The sequence below is a fragment of the Myotis yumanensis genome, unplaced genomic scaffold, assembly GCF_028538775.1.
Source record: "Myotis yumanensis isolate MYYU_CA2020_CCGP unplaced genomic scaffold, mMyoYum1.0.hap1 SCAF_2, whole genome shotgun sequence".
NCBI lineage: Eukaryota > Metazoa > Chordata > Mammalia > Chiroptera > Vespertilionidae > Myotis > Myotis yumanensis.
In genome coordinates this window covers 148024015-148046290 of record NW_027223753.1, presented here as the reverse complement: position 1 = coordinate 148046290, position 22276 = coordinate 148024015, and the positions used below count along the sequence as shown (strand labels likewise).

At 40.6% G+C, this 22276-nt stretch overlaps 2 pseudogenes; both read left to right on the top strand.

Moving 5' to 3' along the window:
• The first annotated feature begins 9183 nt into the window (after positions 1-9183).
• Positions 9184-9749, top strand: LOC139002632 (intraflagellar transport protein 22 homolog; annotated as a pseudogene).
• A 100-nt stretch (positions 9750-9849) lies between these two features.
• Positions 9850-12634, top strand: LOC139002631 (transmembrane protein 230 pseudogene; annotated as a pseudogene).
• The last annotated feature ends 9642 nt before the right edge of the window (positions 12635-22276 follow it).

Below are 22276 nucleotides of genomic sequence, written 5' to 3'. Positions count from 1 at the left end.
CAACCACTTCAAAACTACAACTAAAGACAAAACAGACATCATCCAAAACCACAGGAAGGCTGGCTGAGTGGAAATTCTACAACTAGAAGGAAAGAGAAAAGCACACTGAGACTCAGGAGGTGCGAAAGTAAAGTGCAGAGGTACAGAGGCACGAGCAAGCGGAGAGGGCTGGCATCAGAGGACGCCAGTGTCTTTTTCAATCGGGAGGGAGTCTCAAGCTCCCAACGGCCCTGACTCCAGTTCCGGGCGAGTCTCTGGGGACCCAGACTCACACAGGGAGAAACTGGACTGTCTGGCAGTGGGCAGAACTTGAGGGCAGCTTTCTCAGAGGTGCTTGCAGCGATTACCGGGACACGGAGACCCTAGGACCTCTTAGGGCAGGACTGAGGACCAGTCATAGCTGTTTGCTCTGCCCTGTTGATTCTCTGAGACCCCGCCGCACCCAAGCTTCCAGCAGAGGCTTTTGCATATGAATGGGCTGGCCCTTTGAGATCTAAAATTGCCTAGCAAGCTGCGGCTGGGTCAGAGAGAACCAGAATATCCAAGGGAGGGCTCAGGGCTCCACAGCAGCTTGCATTGCTTCGGGGCTGGGCCTCTTCTGGGCACCTCCAGACACCAAACAAAGAAGAGGAATCTGCAGATCTCTCCGTGGCTCCTGCTGGGTAGCCTCGGGCGGAGGCTGAATTGGCACCTTCTTGGGGATCAAGGGGCCCGTGTGCCTAGTGGTCGGAGTGGGACCATCCAGATTGCAACTCCTCAGATCCATAAGGGACACACTCAGGGGTCAGACTCAGTGAGCACCAAAGCCTCACTGAAGCAAGTCTTGCCCCAGAAGGGTGTCTTCAGCACAGATGTTCTCCCACTGTAGACACAGCTGATTCTCACAGACAATTGGCCTGGAGGTCAATTCCTCCCAGTGATACCTACAACAATCAAGGCTTAACTACAACAAGACTGTACACACAGCCCACAAAGGGGTGCACCAATAGTGTCTACCTCAGGTAATTGGGGAGGCTGAGCCACTGGGCCATATAGGACACCTAGCACACAAAGCCACTCTATCAACACAGGGAAGCATAAAAAATGTGGAGGCAAAGAAACAGATCACAAATGACAGAAATGGAGGAAAGCAAACTACTGGATATAGAGTTCAAAACCACGGTTATAAGGTTTTTCAAGAATTTTCTAGAAACCGCTGATAAATTTAGTGAGACCCTCAAGGATATGAAAAAGGACCAACTAGAAATTAAGCATACACTGACTGAAATAAAGAATAATATACAGAGATCCAACAGCAGATGAGAGGATCCCAAGAGTCAAGTCAAAGATTTGAAATATGAAGAAGCAAAAAATACCCAACCAGAAAAGCAAAAAGAAGAAAGAATCCAAAAATATCAAGACAGTGTAAGGAGCCTCTGGGACAACTTCAAGTGTACCAACATCCAAATTATAGGGGTGCCAGTAAAAGAGAGAGAGCAAGATATTGAAAACCTATTTGAAGAAATAATAACAGAAAACTTCCCCTACCTGGTGAAAGAAATAGACTTACAAGTCCAGGAAGTACAGAGAACCCCAAACAAAAGGAATCCAAAGAGGACCACACCAAGACACATCATAATTAAAATGCCAAGGGCAAAAGACAAAGAGAGAATCTTAAAAGCAGCAAGAGAAAAAAAGTCAGTTACCTACAAGGGCGTACCCATAGGATTGTCAGCTGATTTCTCAACAGAAACTATGCAGGGCAGAAGAGAGTGGCAAGAAATATTCAAAGTGGTGAATAGCAAGAACCTACAACCAAGATTACTTTATCCAGCAAAGCTATCATTCAGAACTGAGGGTCAGATAAAGAGCTTCACTGATAAGAAAAAGCTAAAGGAGTTCATCACCACCAACCCAGTACTATATGAAATGCTGAAAGGTATTCTTTAAGAAGAGGAAGAAGAAGAAAAAAGGTAGAGATAAAAATTATGAACAACAATTACGTATCTATCAACAAGTGAATCTAAAAATCAAGTGAATAAAAAATCTAATGAACAGTGTAAATTGGTGAATATAATAGAATCAGGGGCATAGAAAGGGAGTGGACTGACAATTCTTGGGGGGGGAAAGGGGTGTGGGGGGTGGGGGAAGAGACTGTACAAAAATCGTACACCTATGGATGAGGACAGTGGGTAAGGGCAGAGGGTGGGGTGGGAACTGAGTGTAGGGGAGTTATGGGGGGGGGAAAGAGAAACAACTGTAATAATCTGAAAAATAAAGATTTAATTAAAAAAAACAATAACACATTTTAGCCCTGGCCCCTTTGGCTCAGTGGATAGAGTGTCAGCCTGTGGACTGAAGGATCTTGGTTTCGATCCTGGTCAAGGGTACATGCCTCAGTTGCAGCTCGATCTCTAGATCTGGTATGGGCCCATGGGGGAGGCAACCAATCAGTGTGTCTCTCTCAGATCAATGTGTCTCTCTTTCTGTCTCTCCCCCTCCCTTCCACTCTCTCTAAAAATCAATGGAAAAAAATAACCTCAGGTGAGGATTAACAAAAACAAAACAAAACACAACACATTTTATTGAAAGGGATCCAAAAAGGAGGCTATGAGGTCCAAAAGTTCAGAGTTCTTGTTTCCTCCCGTCTCTGAGAGTTGTTTATACATTCACAGGATACACTCACCCTTGACTAGCAAGTCGACCTCAGAATTTTAGGAAAACCAAATCAGAAAGGATTAGACAAAAGCCAAGTGAGTTGGGGTTTGTTTGTTTTTTTTTTCGTTTTCGTTTTTTTTTTTTTAGAAAGAAATCAAATAATAGTAGCATCTGCTATTTCAATCACAAAATCAGATCATGTCTTATAAGATGACATTATGGCAGCAATTATCAGTGTTATCAGTGAAACAAATGTCAGGCTATAGAATTGCAGCTGAGGGACAGAGGCAGAAAATGGCATGCTACCAAGCTCAGCAGAATAAGTGCAATTAACATGTGTATTACAGTTGGGTCACTCCGTGGACTGCACAGAGGTAGGGGAATAGAGCAGGTGACCTTTCACTCTGCCCTTCAGCCCTACCATTTTCTGATTCTGTGGAACAGGGGCTTTTCAGAAATAAATCTGATTTGATGCATACAAATTTGACCTGTAGCTACCATCCATTTCTCTAGTATCAAGTCCATGTCTAAAGGCAATACTCAAGAAAAGTTAATACTGTATAAGGGAAGCCACGTGTCCACTCATATGTAAGTAACTACTTCTAATAAACTATTAGATTATTCATGGATGAAGAGCTGTCACTATCTGACAGTTGCTGGGCACTTAGTAAAGAAAGAAAGAATTTTTTTTTTAATTTTAGAAAAAAGTCTTGTCACAACCAAGGGAAGAGCATCTGGGCACATGAGATCTTCCCTTGTTAGTTGGCTCTTTTCACCGAGGACCTTCTAAAGCAGGACAACTCCCGATATAATCCTGTTGTTGGTTTTTTACAGAAGCCCAGAAGTATAAAAATTACCCCATAAATTAGTTTACTTTGGGACCTTCTTATTACCAGTGATCAGGGGTATTTCTCGAAGTGCCGAGTTTTCCCACTCCTGTGACACAGGGATTTCCTCGTTTGTGCCTTCGTTAGGTCATTAAAAACCAATTCTTAAATCACAGAACACTGATGTTTGTTCAAGAAAATTACCTAGATCCGGAGACACAGAATCAGCGAACAGACCTTCCAACCTCAGAGGGAAGGTAAGGGAGGGGAGGGTAACAGATCAACCGAAGGACTTGTATGCATGCATATGAGCATAACCCATGGACACAGACAGTAGTGGGGTGAGGGCATGTGCTGGGGGATGGGAGTGGCCAGGGAGAAGTCAATGGGGTAAAAGGAGACTCTTGTAATACTTTAAACAATAAAGAATTTAAATTTTAAAAAAATTACCATTCATCAAAGGAGTTCTTTGCCTCTGTGTTCAGATCCTTTTTCATGTTGACCTTGGCTTTATCATTTTTCTTCCATTTGTTGCTTAAGTTTTACATATTTCCAGTCTTGCCGATGTAGTGCCTATAAGCTGAGCAGCCCCAACCCACAGCTGCTTTTATTAGAGTCAATCGTGTTCTCAAACGCTCTTCACCTGGCCTCTCTCCAGGGCCTGCCTACCGTCCCACTTCAGGCTGATTCCCCACTAACCTGGACCAGGTGCTGCAACTCAGAAGCAGACGTGCATCTAGGCCACGCAGCGGTTCTCAACCTGTGGGTCGCGACCCCTGAATATACATCCTGCATATCAGATATTTACATTACGAGTCATAACAGTAGCAAAATTACAGTTATGAAGTAGCAATGAAAATAATTTTGTGGTAGGGGGTCACCACAACATGAGGAACTGTATTAAAGGGTCGCGGCATTAGGAAGGTTGAGAACCACTGATAGGGGCTTGACACTATACATGAGCAGTTAGAGAATACAGCCAAATTCTCAGTCAGAGAATCTGTGTGGAGGACTATGTTAAACACGATATCTCACTTGATTTTCCTAACAGTGCTAGCAAGTAGATAAAGATTATTAGTCTTGTTTTAAGACATGGAAAGTAAAACTCAGAAAATTAAATACCTTCCAGGTTACATGGCTAGTGAAGAGAGAAGTCAAACTTCAAGATGCCAAATTGCATGTTTTTCTCATCTAAGCTGTCAGCTAGCTCAGTCGGGTTGCCAATATTTCCCTTCAATCGTCCCACCACCAATCAAAAGCTGTTTTCTGGAAGATTTTTCTGATTAATTAAGAATCTCGTTTCCAGACCAGTTCACTCTCTCCTATGTGAGAGTCAGCGCTCGTGAATTTGATCCTTCTCACTAGACTATAAATCCCTTAAGATCAACGATTTTTTTAAACTATAACAACTTTTGTGGCCTTTGAACAGAGCCCAGCTGAGGATAGCAGGTGATTCAATGAATATCAAGAAAGTCATGTTCTCCAGCTGACTTCTCTGCCATTAGGCGTGGTAATCATGTTTTCATGTTGATTTCCACTATAATTTCAAATAATTGTGTCCTCATGTGTAATTACTCCCTATAATTGGCAGTAGATTCCTAATTACTTAATTTTCTCTGCCCTGTTTTCTTTGACAAATAGTTAATAATGTGTAAAATAAGCGTATGTACTGTTAGAACTGGCTTTTGGAAGCAATCCCTTGGCAAATCCATTCAGAAGAGATCGCTTTTGAAAACAATCTTTTTACTTTTGTGTGTGTTTGTGTAGATTTTCTTATATCAGTTTTTAGAAACACAGAGCTCCTGTGGTCTAGATAAACTCCAGTTCCCAGAAAGAACCACTTATCTTGTCAGCACAGAACTCAGTGAAAAAATGAAAGAAAATGTAAATCTGAATTTCCACAAAGTCTAAGAATAAACACTTCAGAAAATTAAATTTTGTTTATCCAGGCGTTTCCACTCAAGTGGCAGGTTGTGATGCTAGAAAAGTAACATCCAAAAATTATATCTACTTGATACAGCTGGTTTAGAACAAAGCAAGGTAAATACAGAGGGGAAACGCTATGATACATTGACAACAGCAAAGGATGTGTCATACGTGTCGGAGAAGTGCGAGAGAAATATTATTATGACTAAAGGTAATAATCAGGAAACTACTTTGCTTCAGTTAAAGCTGTCAGAGCAGATGAAATGGGAAGCGATTTGGAGTTTGATCTTTTTCCTTTCCTAAATGAAAAAACAAACCTGTTACAGTAGAAAGCCTAATTTACTGTAGTATGCTTTACTCTATGCAACTTCCAGAAAATTGAAAAGGCATTTGTCACCCCGGTTCCTGCAGTGTACTTTATTGAACTCTCTCCCTTTTGCTGTGCTGTAGCAAAAGGTATTTAAATATTCACATTTGCATTTTGATTGTAAGTCTGACAGGCAGCTTCATGCTGATTGTTCAACTGTGTTCCACCCCCACCCCAATTTCCAACATTATTAAACTGTGTAGTTGTCAAGATGCTTCAAAAGAGAACACCCATCAGTAAATCTTTTAGATTTATTCTATGTGGGATCAGGAGGATGAGGAAGTGGAGGGAGAGATCATATATGAAAAGACTTAGGAAAGTTTCTCGCATTAATAACAGCTCAATAAGTGGTAGCTACAACTACTATGAATTTCATTACTTTAAGGACATGACATCTCATTCCAGGAGACCAGTGATGGGCGTGGTTAAGTCTGCCATGTTGGGGTTGGAGAGAAAGGAACACTTCTGCCAGGAGCAGTTTACTCGAGTCCTTTAGAAATGACAATGTGTTTTAGTCTCTGTCTTTGAATTGAACCTCTAATTCTAAATGAATGGCAAAAAAGTAAAAGTAGTATTTTCCCAGTAATAAAAAGGACATGGTTTTGTTTTTAATTTAGGTCTTTTCTGAGTAATACGTGCTGAAATTTAAAGTGTAGGTTCAGCCCTGGCTGGGTGGCTCAGTTGGTTGGAGTGTTGTCCTGTACACCAAAAGGCTGCAGGTTCGATTCCCAGTCAGGGCACATACCTAGGTTGCAGGTTCAATCCCCGGGTCAGGGCACATATGGGAGGCAACTGACTGATGTTTCTATTTCACATAATGTTCTCTTTCTCTATCCCCCGCCTCCCACTCTATATGTAAATAAACAAAAGTATCCTTGGGTGAGGATAAAATAAAACATAGGTCCATCTGACTGTCTGACAATTGCCTACAATGTTCAGAGGTAACTCTTGATTTTAAACTGATTCTGCGCTCATATCTAAAACCCATTTAAGTGATCAGAATGCCTTTTTGTTAAAAAAAAATAAAAAGAAAGACTAAAAATTTTTATTAGAAGTAGTAGAGGTAGAAATATAATACAGCCTAGAAACAATGGCCATGGGAACATGAGTCTTAAACAATTTTTCCCAAGCATTAAAAATGGAGTTAACTCATAGAAATCACATAGAGCAGTGGTTCTCAACCTTGGCTGCACATTAGAATCACCTGGGAATCTTTTTAAAATCCTGATTTCTGGGCCTCATCCTCCGGAAATTCTGTTTCTTTGTTATGAGGTGGGGCCACAACATTAGTAACAAAGAAACAGAATTTCCAGTGGATGAGGCCCAGAAATCAGTATTTTAAAAAGATTCCCAGATGATTCTAATGTGCAGCCAAGGTTGAGAACCACTGACATAGAGTAATTATGTACACCAAAGGCAGTAAAAAATATTGAATTTACCAAGCTTTATATCACAATCACACAAAAATGGGGGTTCTAGTTTCTTTTTTACCAAATGCAAGAACATGAATTTGTTTAAGCACCCACATGCTAGGATTCAATTCTCATAACCTGACTCTCCAGAGCTGAGGCTAGTTCAACTAACAGAAATCCAGTTCAACTTGTAAGATTTCCAATCGACAAAATACGAAATAGAAATATAGTTCAGAAGGAAAACTGGTTGCTGGGTAATTTGGCCTTATAAAGGATGCATTAAGCACCAACATAAATATTAACCAATTTTTAAACTACTGGTATTTCATTTAGTATAAATTCCAATATCACTCTTTATATTCTAGAGTAAGAATATATTAATTAGTAAACTGCAGTGGGAATTATGTGAAAACATTTATATTCTCTCAATAAATACTGCATTAGAGTTAGTCCATTATATCAGAAAATTCCTCCCAATTCTAATTAAGGTATATTAGATATGCATGAAGTAACATTGGCATGATAAATACCAAATAAATTAATTACTATCCACCATTATATAAAAAGACTAGAATAAAAATAGAAACACATTAAAATACAGTTTGGGAAGAGACAGCTCCCACCTTGTTTATTTCACCATGGAGAGCTAGATTGTTGTTTTTTCTCATACTTTTGAGATTTACATAAATTTATATCACCCAAATGTTCAACAGCTCACCATTTAGTTGCCTTTTGTTCCTTCTCTACTTGATTTTCCTTTATCTTTTAAAAAAAACAACAACCATATTTTTATTGATTTCAAAGAAGGGAGATAGAGAGGGAGATAGAAACATCAATGATGAGAGAGAATCATTGATCGGCTGCTTCCTGCATGCCCCCCATTGGGGATTGGGCCCACACCCACGCATATGCCCTTGGCCAGAATTGAACCTGAGACCCTTCAGTCCACAGACTAATGCTCTATCCACTGAGCCAAATGGTCTAGGGCTCCTTTATTCTTTTTTAAATTAAAGCTTGCTACATAATGAAGTCTGAATAAAACCCTGCAAAAATATTTTTAAGTATTATATTTCTAGGACCATAAACAACTTCCCCAGCAATGGTTATTTACTGCTGTTAAAGTGTATTGCCACTAGTAGCATTACTAGTAATAACGAAAATGACATAGAAAGTGTGTATTGATAGTAAAAACAGTCCTCAGGGGGAGTGGAAGATATAAAGTGAACACTTGAATATCAAATAAGGTTTCATAACAGTATATCTGCATATAAATTTAAAACCTTAAAAAGCAATAAATATTGCACTTAAGAGTTTCAACATGAGCTTCGAGACAATTTTACTTTTGGCTGAATACAATCTAAACACATACAAAGTCCTATTCAACACCCTAAAAAAGGCTGATCCAAGGCATGACATACTTATTTTTGCACATTCAACTAAAAAATCACACATTTTTAAATATACATCTTTATTGGAAAAAACTTTACCAAATGCAAGAACATGAATTTGTTTAAGCACCCACATGCTAGGAATTAGCTTAAATCCCAAATCCATGAAAGAAGATGTTTTTAAGCTCTAATCCAGGGGTCCTCAAACTACAGCCCACAGGCCACATGCAAATACAAATATTGTATGTGTTCCCATTTTGTTTTTTTACTTCAAAATAAGATATGTGCAGTGTGCATAGGAATTTGTTCATAGTTTTTTTTTTAAACTATAGTCTGGCCCTCCAACGGTCTGAGGGACAGTGAACTGCCCCCCTGTTTAAAAAGTTTGAGGACCCCTGAATCTCTCAGTTTCCTAATTGCATTTGGAATAAAGCTGTTACCATCCCTTTTAAATTGTAATAAGTACTATAAGATATATGTTTAATTATTGGCCTTAGTAATTAATGAGCAATAAACCACCTACAGGACATTTACAGAGTTGATGCAATGGAGTGCACAAAGGAAGACACCAGGTGTACAAGTACATGCACCCAGAGCTGGAGTGGGCTCCAGTGAGCCTACTATCCATGGACGGATTGCTTAAGTCCTGGGTCCTTTGTGTGGGGCCCTGCCAGAGTGGAAAACTGTTTTGGCCAACTTCCTGACAGGATATTCTGGCATCACCGACTACAACCCAACCCAAGAAGGGGGAATCCTGGAACTTGAGAACCCACATGTTACCAGCAACAGCAAAGGCACAAGGTGAGAATTTGAGCTATGGGAGTGTGGCAGCAACCCAAAGTTTGAGTCTTGCTGGTCAGCGCTGATGCAGGACTCTCAAGAGTGGTGATCATCTTCAATGCTGACATCCCAAGTCACCTGGAGGAAATCCAGATGTGGTGTGCCTGCTTTGCTCAGCAGTAGTTCTTACAAACTCAGTTCTCAGTGTCTGTTAATTATACAGCACAAACCAGGCTCTGGCAGGGATAAAGAAAACCTGTCTTTGTCGCCACCCTTGAACAAGCTAAAGCTGGTGCACTGGAATCTTGAGGGTGACCCTGAAGAGATCCAGATGGAATTCATAAAGTATTTAAAAAGCATAATCAACTCAAAGTCTGAGAGCAGAGACGGGGAGATGTCAATTATTACCTAACTAGCCTTTGTCTGGGCTCTTCCACATCCCAAGTGAGGTCAACTTCTTTCCCAATGCAGATTTGAAATCTTAACCTGGCTACTGATATTTTCTTCTCCCAATGGCTGTAGAAGAAATTTTCCTTATCTGCTCAAAGGTACCAGTTACCCAAGGAGTAGAATAATTCCATCTAATCTCTGTCTTAACCTAATCCTGTATTTCCCCAGGAGCAATGCTTAGATATTTACTAATCCAATGTTCATGGTTACTTTATAGAACCTAATAACCATGAATAATGAGAATCTACTGTGTCTCCATCTCTTGCAATTTAAAGGTTTTCCAGTTAGTTCAATCTCTAATAAATATTTAATTAATTCAAGATTACAATGATATATAGATATATATATATGTACACACACATACACACTAGAGGCCTGGTGCATAAAATTCATGCACTGGGGTGGTTCCCTCAAGCCTGGCCTGCCCCCTCCTGCCCCCTCTCACAGTCTGGGAACCCTCAGTGGATGTCCTACTGACAGCTTAGGCCCGGTTCCTGTGGCCTCCCTCTGTGGGAGGTGACCAGAAGGATCAGGGGAAGGCACCACCCCCATCACTCCGCTGCTGCTGCTGCCAAAGCCAGCTGCTGGGGCTGCTAACCCTAGGCCCTCACTTCTTAGCACTGCTCCCGCCCCCCACCCACTTGTGTGTGTGGGGGGGACGATCTGGGGCCAGGCCGGCTGGGAGAGGAGCTATGGGAGGTTGAGACACTGAGGTCGCACCCTGTCCAGCCTCTGTGGAGGCTCCGGGACCTGGGCTGCCCCACCTCTCCCAGCACCCGCCTCTATGGATGGAGGGGACCGTGCAGCATGGGTGGGACCGACCTGGGCCCACCAGCGCTGCCCCGCCTCTCCCGCGCCACCAGCCCTTGGCCCTCACAGCTTCTGCGGCTTTGTCTGGAAGGATGCCCAGAAGACATCCAGTCTAATGAGCATATTACCCTTTTATTAGCATACACACACACACACACACACACACACAAAATGGGGCTACTGTTAGAGATTTATAAAAATTAACTAGCCCTACCCATGGTAGTATGCACAAATCTAGTATCTGTTAGCACTATTAATGAAATATTATCTTATCTTAAACACATCTTATATATGTCATTTTAAATATTAAAAAACTCATCTTTTTCTTTCAGATGCAATGCTTAAAAATCTAGAGATAGAACTTTGTTATTGTTTTTTACGTGGGGGTAGTTTTTTTCTTAATCTTTATTGTTGAAAGTAGTGATAGAACTTTGAAAGAGCCATACATGACTGTCCATGGCTAACTACAACTTTGGAATACCAAAAGTTTATCCTTGGGACAGACTCAGGAGGAACTTCAATTTGTAAACTTTATCTAGTTGTAAAAATTACCAAAAAGGTGACATAGGTAATGTTACATTCTGGCAGATTCTAAAAATTATTTTCCAAATATAAATACATTGCATCACTGCTCAGAATTGCCTGCAATTCCTATAAAAAGTCTTTAGCTTCCTGCCACTTCCAGTGTTACATTGATAAACTAACAGTTTCCATGTGATCATAGATGCTGACAGGTACATATGCCAGAGTGAACTTATGACAACCACAGGGGAGCTTGAATTGTTCTTTCCTTTTAGAGCAAAGAAAAGATGGCTTTCTGGGGATTCTGAGTGATCATAGTACATTACACACACACACACACACACACACACACACACACACACCTTCCTAACGACTTGAATAGCAAAACACCCCTTCCTCCTCCGTGAGCCCTTCTTCATAGCTAAGTAGCTGCAAATGCCCATGGCCCTCTTCCACATGCGACTTCCTGCAGTAAAGGCTGTATGAAGCTGCACCATCATTTAGTTTAAGCAGCCTGGGCCCTTAGGTCATACTGCATAAGTTTATGGCACCGCTCTGCTACTTATTCACTGTGCAATCTTGAATATGTCACTTAATCTCTCTGAGCCTCAATTTCCTCCTCTCTACAAAAGGATATTAACTGCCAAATAAATATTAAAATTATGTGCACCTATACATGCAAAATGCTTGGCACTTTGTAAATAGTAAGTAAATAGTAATGCTTATATTTTCTGTTTGTGTATGTATGTGGATTGCTAAAATATGTTTATAATTTATATTTATGTAAATACATATTTATACATCTATATAATTTATATACCTATAGATATAATATATACATAAATACACACATATATGTGTATAGTGTATCAGTGGTCAGCACATTTTTCTCTAAAGAGCCAGATAGTAAACAGTTTAAGTTTTGAGAGCTATACATTCTCTATACATCTACTCAACTCTGCTATTGCAGTGCAAAAGAAATCGTAGGCAATACATAAACAAAGAAGCTTTGCTGTGTTCCAATAAAACTTGATTTAGCAAAATAGGCAGAGGACAGTTAAGTGAGGCCTACAGTGAGGTCTGGTCATTTCTGCTGCCAACCATGTGTGAGCTGGTGGCCTGATGCCGCACCCCCACTGTAGCTGTATCGACGTGTCATAGCCGTCTTGTACCAACCTAGCTACTGAATCCCCAGTGGTAAATGAAGTACTCAAGACTCTCCAGCACACAGGATGGCTACATTGACCTTCAGTTTAAGAAAAGCCCTCCTGAGATCCCGTATAAGATCACAGCACTTGCTGCAGAGCTGTTTTTGATTGACACCTTTCTCATCATCACGGGTGCCCTCCTGCATGGCTATATCAGCAAAAAAGTGCTGGGCAGACTAGGCCATCCCCGACAGATCACCGGCATCCTGGTGCTCCTGCCAGGATTTTACTAGCTGCATATCGCCTACCATGCAAACAAAGGCTACAGGGTTACTCATACAATGACATTACAGGCTTTGATGACTAGCATCCACCTCAGACCTGAGACAAGTCAGATGAAACTGAGTCCAGCTTTAAGACATTGAGCAGAAACTGGCTAAGGGCTAAGGAATTCTGTTGTTTGAAGATGTCTAATAAAGCTATGGCCAGGTTCTATGTGCCCATCCTAACGATGTTAACTGAGCTTACTAACAGCTAATTAGGACATGCTCCATTTTCCAACTCCTGGCCCTGGCAAAAGCTTGTGACAAGTTTTCCCACATGAACCTGTATCATGGAAGAATAGCAATGTTAATTGTATGGGGAAATGGGAGGTCAGTCTGTAGTGGGTAGTGTTGCTGCCACCACCCTTTTTAGAGCTGAGCATTTCTTTCTTTTAAATGGTTTTGTCAGTTTGTTCCTGGGGCAAATGAAAGAATGCAGTATGTCAGCTTTCTTATTAGTAAGTGACTTATGTTGAAAATATGCAAGTATCTTATCCCCTATATTAATCTCTTAACTTCATTTCTAGTGGAAGACCTTGACAAAATCAAATATCGGTGTGGTGCATCTATAATATTTTTACTTGCTTTCTTATTAACAGCAACCAGGAATTTTTTAAACCTCAGAGCAGGGGTCCTCAAACTTTTTAAACAGGGGGCCAGTTCACTGTCCCTCAGACCATTTGAGGGCCGGACTATAGTTTAAAAAAAACCTATGAGTCCAGAAATTAGCCCGAACCAATATGCTCAATTAATTTTTGACAAAGGAGGCATGAACATACAATGGAGCCAAGATAGTCTCTTCAATAAATGGTGTTGGGAAAATTGGACAGACATATGCAAGAAAATGAAACTAGACCACCAACTTACACCATACACAAGAATAAACTCAAAATGGATAAAGGACTTAAATGTACGACAGGAAACCATAAAAATTCTAGAAGAATACAAAGGCAACAAAATCTCAGACATATGCCAAAACAATTTCTTCACTGATACAGCTCCTAGGGCAGTTGAAACTAAAGAGAAAATGAACGAATGGGACTACATCAAAATAAAAAGCTTCTGCACAGCAAAAGAAACCATCAACAAAACAACAAGAAAACCCACCTCGTGGGAAAACATATTTGCCAACGTCATATCTGATAAGGGCTTAATCTCCAAAATTTATAGGGAACTCATACAACTTAACAAAAAGAAGATAAACAATCCAATCAAAAAATGGGCAAAGGATATAAATAGACACCTTTCAAAAGAGGACATTCAGAAAGCCAAGAGACATATGAAAACATGCTCCAAGTCACTAATCATCCGAGAGATGCAAATCAAAACAACAATGAGGTACCATCTCACACCTGTCAGAATGGCCATCAACAACAAATCAACAAACGACAAGTGCTGGAGAGGATGTGGAGAAAAAGGAACACTTGTGCACTGCTGGTGGGAATGCAGACTGGTGCAGCCACTATGGAAGGCAGTATGGAGGTTCCTCAAAAAATTGGAAATGGAACTCCCATTTGACCCTGTGATCCCACTTCTAGGAATATATCCCAAGAAACCAGAAACACCAATCAGAAAGGACATATGCACCCAGATGTTCATAGCAGCACAATTCACCATAGCTAAGATCTGGAAACAGCCTAAGTGCCCATCAGTAGATGAATGGATTAGAAAGCTGTGGTACATCTACACAATGGAATACTATGCTGCTGTTAAAAAGAAGGAACTCTTACCATTTGCAACAGCATGGATGGAACTGGAGAGCATTATGCTAAGTGAAACAAGCCAGTCAATGAAGGAAAAATACCACATGATCTCACTCTTTCATGGATAATTAAGACCATTACAAACTTTTGAACAATAATAAATACAGTGGCAGACCTGCCTCAAACCGATTGTCGGACTTCAGTGGTTAGGCCAGGGAGGGTTGGGGGACAGGAGGGAGGGGAGTAAGAGATCAACCGAAGGACTTGTATGCATCCATATAACCATAACTAATGGACATAAGACACTGGGGGGTAAGGGAGGGCAGGGGCTTGTCAAGGGTTGGGGGGAAAAAAGGACACTTATGTAATACCCTTTGTAATACTTTTAGCGAAAAATAAAAAAAAAATAAAAAATTAAAAAATTAAAAAAATAAAAAATAAATTTAAAAAAACCTATGAACAAATTCCTATGCACACTGCACATATCTTATTTTGAAGTAAAAAAACAAAACGGGAGCAAATACAATATTTGTATTTGCATGTGGCCCACGGGCCGTAGTTTGAGGACCCCTGCCTCAGAGCAAGCTTTCAAAATGTAAAAACTTTCTCTGTTCACTAATCGTTGGCCAGTTCTGATTTGTTTCACAAATATGTTGGCCAGCATATAATTTGAGTCATTATGTCCTTTATAGGTCAAGATTTTCTGTATATGATGCCTTTAAGGATTGGACTTTTGGCTGTTTACTAAGGAAAAATGTAACTAAGTGGTTGTTGTTTAGAGTTTATAACCCTATTGTGAGCACATTGTATTATGATGTCATTTTACTAAAGATTGCAAGACTTGGCCTGGATCCCTAGGGGGCAAGACTGCCTTCATTTGATTCTGTTGCCTCGCTTGCAAAAAGTGACTTACATTCAAAAGAAATTAAAATATCAAAGTTTAGATCCTAGATTTAAATTGAGTTAACATTTTAATGATTGTACAATATATTTGACTTTCCTCCCTAAAAAAACATAGGTGGAGATTAGATTTGACCAGTAATTCATCAACACCAGAACAGATTTATATTTATCCCATCTAATAATAGACAAACATGGTAATTAACAGTACCTCTGACACGCTTCCCATTGGCTAATCAGGGAGATATGCAAATTAACTGCCAACCAAGATGGCGGCCGGCAGCCAGGCAGCTGAAGCGAACAGCAGGCTTGCTTGCTCCAGTGATGGAGGAAGCCAAGGTTCCCCGCCTGCCGCTACCTGCCTCTGAGCTGCACTCTAAGAAACAATGTTGCAATTATAGAAGCTAAACAAACCCCAGAAACCTGCTTCCAGCCAGCTGGGCCTCAGAGCCGGAGTTGCAACAGTGTTTCAATTATAGAAGCCAAACAAACCCAGATACCTGCTTTCAGCAGCCGAGGTCTCAGAGCTGGAGCCGAACCTCAGAGCTAAAGCCGGCTCTCAGTTCCAGTGACAACCATAGAAGGTAAATAAATCCCAGAATAAAAAAGAAAAAAGAAAAAAAGGAGAGGTTGGGAGCTTCAGTTGCCCACCAGCCTGAAAACAGCCCTCAGCCCCTCACCCAGACTGGCCAGGCACCCTGAAGGGGGTGCAACCAGCTGCAAACAGCCATCATCCCCTCACCCAGGCTGGCCAGGCACCCAAGCAGGACCCCCCCACCCTGATCCGGGACACCCTTCAGGGAAAACCAGCCGGCCCCCACCCATGCACTAGGCCTCTATCCTATATAGTAAAAGGGTAATATGCAAACTGACCCTAACAGCAGAAAAACTGGGAATGACTGGTCACTATGACACACACTGACCACCAGGGGGCAGATGCTCAATGCAGGAGCTGCCCTCTGGTGGTCAGGGCGCTCTCACATGGGAGGAGCTCTGCTCAGCCACAAGCCAGGCTGATGGCTGCCAGTACAGCAATGGTGGTGGGAGCCTCTCCTGCATCCTCAGCAGTGCTAAGGATGTCCGTCTGCAGTTTAGGCCTGCTCCCCTCTGGCAAGTGGACATCCCCTGAGGGCTGCCGGGCTGCCAGAGGGATGTCTGATTGCCATCTTAGGCCCAATTCCCCCGGGGAGCGGGCCTAAGCCTTTGATCCCCTGAGGGGTCAAAGACTGCAAGAGGGCACAAGCTGGGCTGAGGGACTCCCCTACCCCCCCCCCCCCCAGTGCACAAATTTTTGTGCACCGGGCCTCTAGTTTAATATAAAATAGGCAGAGGACATTTGGGTGAGGCCTGCAGTGAGGGCTGGTCATCTCTGCTGCCAACCATGTGTGAGCTTAGATATGATTTTTCTAAGTTCAATTTTGCATATTTTTATAGTCCTGTTGGATATGTTTGTGTGGAAGGGCTTTGTGAATTCTCACCCAGATTAACCTTGGAGAAATGTGTCTGAGTATTTTATATATGTAATGGAAATTGTTTCACTAAAAGAACAACTTCTTCCATTTTTCCTACATAATCTGCCAAATGCAAATGTTTTTATAATCTTCTGAAGATGCAAAGGTTTTCCAAAATGTAAATAATAATCATTGCCATCATTTTTAAGCACATACTTTATGCTAGATGTTGAATTAAGACTTCTCCCCTAACCATTACTCCATTTTGCATATGAGGAAATGCAGCTAAGAGAAGTAAAGTTCTTTGTCCAAGATTCTGTAGCTGGTAAAAAAGCTAAAACTTAAATTTATTGCCAAGTTGTTCCTGTAATGGTAATAGATTGAGCTCAGTCAAATGCAATGAATTAGAATTCTTCATTCCATATCAGAACTACAAGGTTCAGTGACTAGCTTAATTTCACTTATTCAAATTTATAGAGAGTTTAATACTATACTAACATATGTGGGGGAAAAATCACTGTCAGATTTTAAGACTTCTTTAGAAGACACAGCAGCCATTTGAATATTCCCTTAAGCCCACTTTTAAATTCTTACTGTATTTATTTCCCCTTCTTTATTCAAATAGCTGATCTCCCTATGATTAGGATCTTGTGAGGAATTAATTCATCTTCTTGGCCTGACCTTAGACACTGGTTCTTCTGCTCTGGTCTGAGCACCCCTTTGAAGTCGTATTGTCATCTCTTAACAGTCCACTACCCCAGCCACCCTCTGGCAGCACAATGACCCCAGGCTTGTTTAAACTCAGGTCTCTGAACATAGCTCTTTGTGGCTAAGCAGCCCTTGACTAAACAGTATTTCCCAAGGATTAGCATGCATCTCCTTTAAACTCTGTCTTTAGAAAACACTGACACACAAAATGAACAATCACTGTGGAAGAAACTGGAATATTGAATTGTTGCCTCTATCTATCTAGTGATTGAGAGTTATTCATTTCCTAGACATTCACTGTGCTATTATTAATTCAAAAAATATTAAAATAGTCTAATTAATATTGAGAGAGTTCATATGATACAATGAATGGACTAATGAATTGTTAATTAATGAGAAATAAATACTTCCATAAGAATTCCAGTATGTTTGGCTATTAATTGTAACACTACATGAAGAAACATGCAAACATATAGCCTTTGAACTTTAAAGTAATATTTTGAATTGTATTTCATAGCTTTTATATGGCTTATGTTTCAAATTTATTTTTAAAAAAATTTAACTTTTCCTATAATTCTTTTCTGAAATAGATTACTTTTATTGAAACTTCAATTATTGTACCTGGCCAGTGTTGCTCAGTAGTTGAGTGTCAATCTATAAACCAGGAAGTCACAGTTCAATTCCCGATCAGGGTACATGCCTGCATTGTGGACTCGATCCCCAGTGGGGGATATGCAGAGAGATGTTTCTATCTCTCTCTTCCTCTCCCTCTCGCTATAAAATAAATAAAAACATTTAAAAATAAATTGTTGTATAATTATGTGTTAGTGTAACTTCAGTGAGAACAGGGACCTGATCAGTCAGTCTTATTCACTGTTGCATATCCGATGCTGAGAAAATGACTAACCTCACATAATAGATGCCCAATAAATGGGTGCTAAGTAAAGAAAAACTACAAAGAAGTCAAGGACTATCAATTCTTATCATAAATAAAAATAAGAAAAGAGTTGATAAAAGTCATGATACTAATCAAATAAATGATTAGATACTGTTTACCTTGGGGTAAGAGAAAAGAGAATTCTGTTCTACATCTGCAATAGAAGTATTTAGTGGTCACTCCTCTACAATGCATGTTAACCTAGCTGTTGTTCTCACTTGTGCCTAAAAGAGAGTATGGCTGGTACGTCAGTGTCTAGAACTGTACTGTGCAAAACAGTACTCATTTGCCACATATAGCTATTTAAATTTAAATTAATTCAAAAATTTAAAATTCTGTTACTCATTTGCATTAGCTATATTTCAAGTGTTCAGGTGTCAAATGAGTCTAGTGGCTACCATATTGGACAGTAAAGATATAGAACATCTCCATCATCATAGATAATTCCATTATACAGTTCTGTTCCACACCATGCACCATTAAAAGTAGCCAGAAATTTATAAATGAGAGGAATAAGACACAGCATGTACACACACAGTTAAATAAATTGCCCCACATCCTAACTTCTAGAGGAGCCAAATCAGTTTTGTTTCTCATAAATCTCACTTCCTCCAAATATTTTCATTTATTAAGTTAGTACAGATAACTGTGTAATTGATACACTTAGGTTTGGCAACCATTGGAAAACCCCAGCACCATTAGATATTATAAGTCACTATTTTATCTAAGTCTTTCAAAGCCAAATGCTATCTTATTAAGCAGTATCTGCCAAATCCTGACATTTGTGGACTTGCATATTTCTCTTCTGGGCACTGTTTTAAAAACTTATAACTAGTTGACAATTTACCTTTAGAATTGGTTGTGTGCTGGAATTTAGTAAAACATCTGTCAAGCTACAATCACCAAAGCAAATTTGCATTTTATTTCCAAGTGCCCACAGAAGCAGTTTTACCCAAACTAGCAGGTCTGTGATGTAAAATTATTCCCTAGACTCTGTACTTCATGAGGGTACGTAATAGGCAGAGATTGATTCACCAATTAGATGAAATCTGCATTTTCCTAAACCAAGAAATAAGCTGACTGAGGCTTATTTAGCTGGAAATTCCTAGTTAAATTATAGAAAATGAGACATAAACAGGGCAAATACCATTGCATGATGACTAATTACAAAAACAAATGACTTTATCATAAAATTAGAGGTTGATTTAAAAACACACCTGGGAATAAAAACAAAACAAAGCTTAAAGTAAAAGTGATATAATACACCAACTTACATATATGTCCCTACGTGTACTAAATCTAGGTTATTTATTTATTTATTTATTTATTTACTAGTATAGAGAGAGACAGGGAGAGGGGTGGGGGGTGAGAGAGAGAGAGAGAAACATTGATCAGTTGCGGCACACGCCCAGACTGAGATTCAAACCTGAAACCTGAGTATGTACCCTGATGGAGAACTGAACCTTCAACTCTTTGGTGCACAGGATGACATTCCAACAAACTGAGCCACACCAGCCAGGGCAACATCTAGGTCTTCATAGTTGTATTTGCTAACTACGGTTGAACCCAAGAAGAGTATACCTGCCAAAAAAGGACTCTTTCTGGTTAATTGGGCTGAAATTCATAATCCGAGTCCAGCAGCCATTGTTCATAGAGGTCCCTCAGGCACTTTGCATTTCAATGAAAAGCCATGGACTGGGCTGCCAAGCATCCAGCACTGTGCTTCTGCTGAGTCAACCCTTATAACAAAGCTCCTAGGATCCAAATTTGAGCACTAGAACTGATACTTACCCTGTCCGATCAGAGCTGCACACAGCTATATCCTTATTTGCATTGTCACCATTAATCAGAGCAACTCTATACAGACCAATCAGGATGATGCTATTTGGACCAATCAAACTGTAAGGATTTGGATTCCTCATTTGCCTCCCCAGTCTCCGGAGAGCACACTTTCAGTTTCCATGCAGACTTTTTTCATTATCTGGAGCTTCAACATCAGCTGAGCTGCAACACTGGCATGAAGCTGTCTCACTCCACCTGAGCTGTAACACCAGGGCTGCCTCACCTGGGCCACCTCATACCTGTGCTGTCTAACAGCTATACGGTGTCATAATTGACCTGTGTCACAGCCATGCTATTCCAAAGACAAGATGTATCATAACTGAGCTGTTTGCACTGAATAAAGTCTCTCTCCCCTCACTGCATCCCAAATTAAGGACTTCTGTCAGTGTTGACTTAGCAACAACGACCTTCAGTTGGCATTACAAAGGACAAAAAGTCGGAGTAAGTAAATTTGGAAGTACAATTGACCCTTAAACAATGCAGTGTTAAAGGGATATGTAACTTTTTACCCCAAAAAAACTTAACTACTAATAGCCTACTGTTAACAGAAAGCCATATCTACACTAATAAAAGACAAAGATGCTAATTGACTGTACCTTCGCTATGCCCATTAGCCAATCAGAAGAGTATGCAAACTAACCCAACAAAGAAGGCCGTTAATTTGCATACTGCAGGCAGGGAGGGACAGTGCCATCCACCGCCAGCCCGGCCACCATCCCAGCCTCCCGTGTGCGACCTCGGGAGGCTGGACAGGACAGCAGCATAGACAGGAGGAAGCCAGGCAGCGGAGACGGGAAGGAGCGAGGCAGCAGAGAAGTGAGCGAAGCCTGCCTTGGCGAGCTTTGCTCTCTTCTCCACTGCTTCACTCCGGCCTGAGGAAGCCCTATTCATGCACGGATCTTCCTGCAATGGGCCTCTAGTTAATAACATAATCATTTTATCATGTATTTTGAATGATACTGTATTCTTACACTAAAGTAAGCTAGAAAAAAAATGTTATTAAGAAAATCAGCCATGACTGGTTTGGCTCAGTGGACAGAGCGTCGGCCTGTGGACTCAAGGGTCCCAGGTTCAATTCCAATCAAGGGCATTAACCTTGTTTGCAGGCTCAATCCCCAGTGTTGGGCATGCAGGAGGCAGCTGAACAATGACTCTCTCTCATCATTGATGTTTCTAACTCTCTATCCCTCTCCCTTCCTCTCTGTAAAAAATCAATAAAATATGCCGAAACCAGTTTGGCTCAGTGGATAGAGCGTCGGCCTGCGGACTGAAAGGTCCCAGGTTTGATTCCGGTTAAGGGCATGTACCTTGGTTGCAGGCACATACCCAGGAGGGGGTGTGCAGGAGGCAGCTGATCAATGTTTCTCTCACATCGATGTTTCTAATTCTCTATCCCTCTCCCTTGCTCTCTGTAAAAAAATCAATAAAATATTTTTTTTTTTAAAAAAGAAAATCATAAGGAAGCCCTGGCCAGGGTGGCTCAGTTGGTTAGAGCACTGTCCCAGACACCAAAAGGTGGCGTGTTCAATTCCCAGTCAGAGCACATACTCTGGGTGCAGGTTTGATCCCCGGTTAGGGTGCATGCAGGAGGTAACCTATAGATGTTTCTTTCTCTCTCTCTCTCTCTCTCTCTCTCTCTCTCTCTTCCTTCCTCTCTCTAAAAATTATTTTTTAAAAACACATATGGAAGAGAATATACATTTACAGTATTAATTTGTTTAATTGCCTTAAAGGGGACCTGTGCATTTCAAACTTGTGTTATTCAAGTGTCAACTGTGCTTGCGTATCCGCTTTGCCTTAGTTAACTTATCCCTATGGTGTGTACCAGTGATTTCCCTCTTCTTGATAAGAATTATATAAGATCAGGAGATAAACTTGGGAAAGGATATGACTTTAGAGAAAGTAGCACTAAATCGTTTACAAACTGCAAGTTAAAGAGTAGGAGGAACAAGATACTATTTATCCAAGAGGTCAGTACAAACTCTTTTACAAACATGAACATTAGAGAACTTCCATAGGGATTAACAAATCCAGGACTGCAGAGGGAACACCAAGTGGCAGCTCTTAAATAGGCACAAGAGATCAGACTTTCAAAAGGGCAATGTAATGAAAGATTTGATAAAGGTTTTTCATGCCTTACTGATT